The following is a 6,073-nucleotide window of genomic DNA, read 5'->3' on the forward strand; positions in this document are numbered from 1 at the left end:
TGCCAGGAATTCATTTTAGTTCTAGTGATTTTTCTTCCATAGCTAGAAAAGTGCCCATGGATATCAGTATAATTTTAGGAGTCTTTTGACATGATTGACTTTATTCCATCAAGAGTACCTATCTGCAGCAACTTGGAGAAACCAACCAGAAAGAAAATTCTGATTGCTTGCTATAGGTTACTGCACTTAAGAAATTTGTACCTAAGAATGTTTTCATTGCATAACTAAATAAGGACATTGGTCCCATATTTATCCCATTCTGATCTTCATATAAAATGGTACAAGCTTACCGCAACAACTGCGATTATACAATGGAAATACATTTTGACTTCTGATGGTGTTTCGATAATATAGAACTAAAAGATGTTCAGTGTTCACTTTACACAGCCAATTTGTAATGTAAATACCTTTCCCCCTATTTTTTTTTTTTTTTATTGATTACAGAAGATTCTGTTAGTAAAGCAATTTTATAGGTCATTTTGGATCATGGAGATATGATCAATAGCAATACACACAGCATAGGCTTTTAATGTTTCTGATACTATGCACACAGGGGAAATAATTGATTGGGGTAAGACTAAAATATATTTGCTTCAATGGCAAATGTCCAATAAAATGAAAGACAAATTGTTATACATTTTATTAAGATTTAACATCAACATTCAAGATGCCACAATGATAGCATCACCTAACTATGCCCATGGTGTTTTATTGGTAAAATTATTTATACTGATATTTCACATGAATAACTTTTCCTACAATGCTCCGGTAGGTGAGTGCCACAGTACAGAACACTGCATGGCAAATGGAAAGCATCCAGGGTTTTGGAGACCTAAAATGAATAAAGTTTTTTAATCCATTACCAAAGCAATGCAATAAAATTGGTCCTTGTATTGAAAAAGAGGTGAAAAAATTGGGGGAGTTTATTTTTATGGACTTCATGGAAACCATGAAATAGCCTAAATTTTCAATGGTTGGTCCATAGCTTTGCACATAGTTGGCAATTTGTGATGGGAAACCAAGAAATATTTTGTATTTATTTTTAAAAATGAATAAATACATTGTCATAAACATGTTTTAAGTAGAGCTACTGTAAATAACTAAAAGATAAAGCATGAGAGTATAAAGCTTGCACTTTAAATACAAGTCAGCAAAGGTAGCTTCCATATTTTTATCTTCTTTTCAAGAAGGCAATAGAGTATTTATGTTACATGAGTGATACTGCTAATCACCCATGGCCTGGCTGAAAAATAACGCAGTTACAACCATTTTTTTCTTTACAAACCTGAAATCAGCTCCATTGTTTTTAATGCAGACACTCACACAAATAAGTAAACATGCACTATATTCTGATCTGCAACCAAAAATCTGCATCTGAGGACATGCGTATACATGTATACCATTGAGAAAAAAAAACATGACAATGTTTACACTTTAAAATTGATCTATATACTGATTCATTTTGCAAAAATGTTTGTTCCCTAAATGAATGATCAGTAGCATTGTTACAGCTGTGTGACGGTTGTGTGAATGAGGCCTTATCATGGGCCTCATTGGGCTTGAGGACTAATTTTTACTTTGGTCCATGTTCACTCCTAATGCTTAGTTTCTAGGGAAAATATGAATTAATTGTTTAGAATTTAACCAAACCTGAATTGATGTTTCAACACAGAATAGAAAGAAAATTATTCCTTTAGAAATCTAGGCCTGAAGTATTTCTGTGTTTCTGTGTTTGTGTCCAGCAGCCATGTGTTCTACCTATTCATCCAATCCAAACTAAACTGAAACATTAAAATACAGACCCTTTTACTGCAAAGATTTGTCTAGCTCAAGATATGATGGATAGATACATAGATAGAGAGACAGGCAGATAGACATAAAATGTATCTGTGGTGTATATACAGTATGTACAGAATACAAAAATAAAATAAAATACTGTATATCTATTGATATATATATATATATATATATATATATATATATATATATATATATATATATATATACAGTATCTCACAAAAGTGAGTACACCCCTCACATTTTTGTAAATATTTTAATTTTCATCTTTTCATGTGACAACACTGAAGAAATTACACTTTGCTACGATGTAAAGTAGTGAGTGTACAGCTTGTATAACAGTGTAAATTTGATGTCCCCTCAAAATAACTCAAAACACAGCCAATAACGTCTAAACCACTGGCAACAAAAGTGAGTACACCCCTAAGTTGAAATATCCAACTTGGACCCAAAGTGTTAATATTTTGTGTGGCCATCCTTATTTTCCAGCACTGCCTTAACCCTCTTGGGCATGGAGTTCACCAGAGCTTGCCACTGGAGTCCTCTTCCCCTCCTGCATGATGACATCACAGAACTGGTGGATGTTAGAGACCTTGAGCTCCTTCACCTTCCGTTTGAGGATGCCCCCCAGATGCTCAATAGGTTTAGGTCTGGAGACATGCTTGGTCAGTCCATCACCTTTACCCTCTGCTTCTTTAGCAAGGCAGTGGTCATCTTGGAGGTGTGTTTGGGGTCATTATCATGTTGGAATACTGCCCTGCGGCCCAGTCCCCGAAGGGAGGGGATTTTGCTCTGCTTCAGTATGTCACAGTACATGTTGGCATTCATGGTTCCCTCAATGAACTGTAGCTCCCCAGTGCCGGCAGCATTCATGCAGCCCCAGACCATGACACTCCCACCACCATGCTTGTCTGTAGGCAAGACACACTTGTCCTTGTACTCCTCACCTGGTTGCTGCCACAAATGCTTGACACCATCTGAACCAAATAAGTTTATCTTGGTCTCATCAGACCACATGACATGGCTCCAGTAATCCATGTCCTTAGTCTGCTTGTCTTCAGCAAACTGTTTACTGCTTTCTTGTGCATCATCTTTAGAAGAGGCTTCCTTCTGGGATGACAGCCATGCAGACCAGTTTGAGGCAGTGTGCTGTTTATAGTCTGAGCACTAACAGACGGACCCCCATCCATTCAACCTCTGCAGCAATGCTGGCAGCACTCATATGTCTATTTCCCATAGACAACCTCTGGATATGATGCTGAGTATGTGCACTCAACTTCTTCGGTTGACCATGGCGAGGCTTGTTCTGAGTGGAACCACTGTATGGTCTTGGCCACTGTGCTGCAGCTCAGTTTCAGGGTTTTGGCAATCTTCCTATAGCCTAGGCCAGTGATGGCCAACCTTGGCACCCCAGATGTTTTGGAACTACATTTCCCATGATGCTCAACTACACTGCAGAGTGCATGAGCATCATGGGAAATGTAGTTCCAAAAACATCTGGGGTGCCAATGTTTGCCATCACTGGCCTAGGCCATCTTTATGTAGAGCACCAATTCTTTTTTTTCGGATCCTCAGAGTTCTTTGCCATGAGGTGCCATGTTGGACTTCCAGTTACCAGTATGAGAGAGTGAGAGCGATAAAACCAAATTTAACACACCTGCTCCCTATTCACACCTAAGACCTTGTAACACTAACGAGTCACATGACACCGGGGAGGGAAAGTGGCTAATCTAGCCCAATTTGGACATTTTCACTTAGGGGTGTTCTCACTTTTTTTTGCCAGCAGTTTAGACATTAATGGCTGTGTTTTGAGATATGAGGGGACAGCAGATTTACACTGTTATACAAGCTGTACACTCACGACTTTACATTGTAACAAAGTGTAATTTCTTCAGTGTTGTCACATGAAAAGATATAATGAAATATTTACAAAAATGTGAGGGTTATATTCACTTTTGTGAGATACTTTGTGTGTGTATATATCTATATATATATATATATATATATATATATATATATATATTCTAATAATTGTATTAGCACCAAAGATGCAGGCAATGAACCCAATGCTTTGCACAATCCAAAACAAAAAACAATGAGGTTGTTTGCAAGTAATTTTGCATGAGCGTGTATAGGAGATTAGATTGCAAGCTCCTTTATCTGCAGTGAGTCACGGGAAATGGTTCCAAAAAATCTGCAAACTTTCCAATGCAGTAGGGTCGGTTATACTATATATATATATATATATATATATATTTCATTTTTGCAATATCTTATGGCTATATAATCTATATTTCTGCTGTTTTGAATGTGTTTTTTTTTTTTTTTATAATAATGTTGTTTTCAATTTAAAAATGTTGTTTTTTAGATAACACTACCGCTTTACTCCGCTAATCTCCCTTACATAATTGATTAAAATGATCTCCCAATCGTAAACTGAGTTGTATGGCTAATTCTAGTATTAAATTCAGAATGAAAGGAAAACAAAGTGGATGTTGCAATTAAAATATGTTCCTGTGTAGAGAATAATAGATGGATGGTCTTGTTTTTTTTAATCACCAAGCAAATTAGCAGCCTATGGGAAAAGCATTGTGTCACCATGGAAACACTACAGCATCTAAAGGTGGTTACTACTTAAATACAAGGGGTTTCTTATATGAATATATGAGTACACAGCCTGTGTTGTTAAAATATTTTTAATAGTATCTCTTTAATAGTATTTTTAATAGTATTTTTTTTTAATATCTGGAGTAAAAGGTCTAAAAGTCACCTAATAAAAGAAAAACTTTTCTTCCGCATATGTCAATACCTGTCAAAGTGAGAGTAAGTGGTAATTTATAATTTGTTTTTAAAACCTTTGAATTACTAGAATCTTCCTTACTTCCATAGTAGGCTTTGAAATTACATCAATCTCCTTGTAAACTTTTCTAAATAAATAAATAATAAAAAAGTTACATTGGAAAGGGGTGTTTGTAATAAATGTAGAAGGGTAAAAGCTAGGAACTTGAAATGTCATTTTCTAACATCTTTACAATATATGCAGTAAAACTAGTTTTACTTTTACTTTATTATGTTAATAATGCAGTGCACCACAATTTAAACTCTCATTGGTAAAGTAATCCACTGAATAGGATTTCTAGGACAGTACACAGTATAAATCCAAAATTTAAAACCTAACTCTAGGCAAACATTTTTTGGCGGGGGGGGGGGGGGACTGTGTATTGTCTGTGTGCTCTCCTATCACTTCCTGTCCTGACAGGATGTGAGGGGAAATCTCCCCCTTCCCCAAACACTGCAGAACAATCAGTTTTTGCAAGGACTGGAAGTTGAAGGTAAAGTGTAAAAAAAAGTAAAATAAAAATCAATTTATTTGCACTCTTTGGTTTGTTAAAAATAACATTAAAAGTTCTTTGTTATTTTTGTTTAATAGGTGAAAAAATATTATTTGCACTCTTTGGTCTGTTGAATATACCATTAAAAGCTCTTTGTTATCTTTGTTTAATAAGTGAAAAAATATCTGTTGTACCTGTTAAAAATGCATTAGCTGACAAGTTTATGTGCTCTCTGCTTCTTATACACAGTTAGCATTGTTAGAACTTTTTATGCACAGTTAGCATTGGTAACTACAGATCACTCTCCACACGTTACAGAGAAGAGGAAAGAGGGACGTGTTCTGAAATCCTAACACACTTCCAGTCATAGGGTGACAAATCTGCTCCTCCATAGATACAGTGCAGTGAGTAAGCATGTAAAAATAAAAACATGAAAAAGAAAACTAATGTAGCCCATACATCTAAGGACTGGTTGACTGCAGTATATTACATTTTGTTGTTTAGACTGTATTTTCTTTAAGAATCTAAAGATAATAATTTTGGCAGTTGTGTTATTTTTATGTGATTTCAAATTAATTTGAAAGAAATGGCTCTGTGATTTTAGACTTGGGCTTATAAGTCATATAGAATTTGAAACATAAGAAATAAAAAAGTACCCATTAAGCTTCAAAGTACCCAAGTTTATTTTTTTTGTGTAATTTAATACTTCCATTTCCTGTGACTGTAAATATAAGGATACGAGGTGCTGCACCTTCAAGAAGAAAAACAGTTCTTATAAGGCTAATAAAAAAAATTAGAAGTTCTCTATGACATTTACAGCAACATAGCTGGATATTACTTTTTTTTTTTATTGATTGGCTTTATGATGGTTGATGCGTTTGAGAAAGCTATGCAAAATCAACAAATCTTTGCACGGCCTTCTGATTGAACATTCCAGTGGAGGG

This window comes from Pelophylax lessonae (genome assembly GCF_965119305.1).
Source record: "Pelophylax lessonae genome assembly, chromosome: 3".
Taxonomy (NCBI): domain Eukaryota; kingdom Metazoa; phylum Chordata; class Amphibia; order Anura; family Ranidae; genus Pelophylax; species Pelophylax lessonae.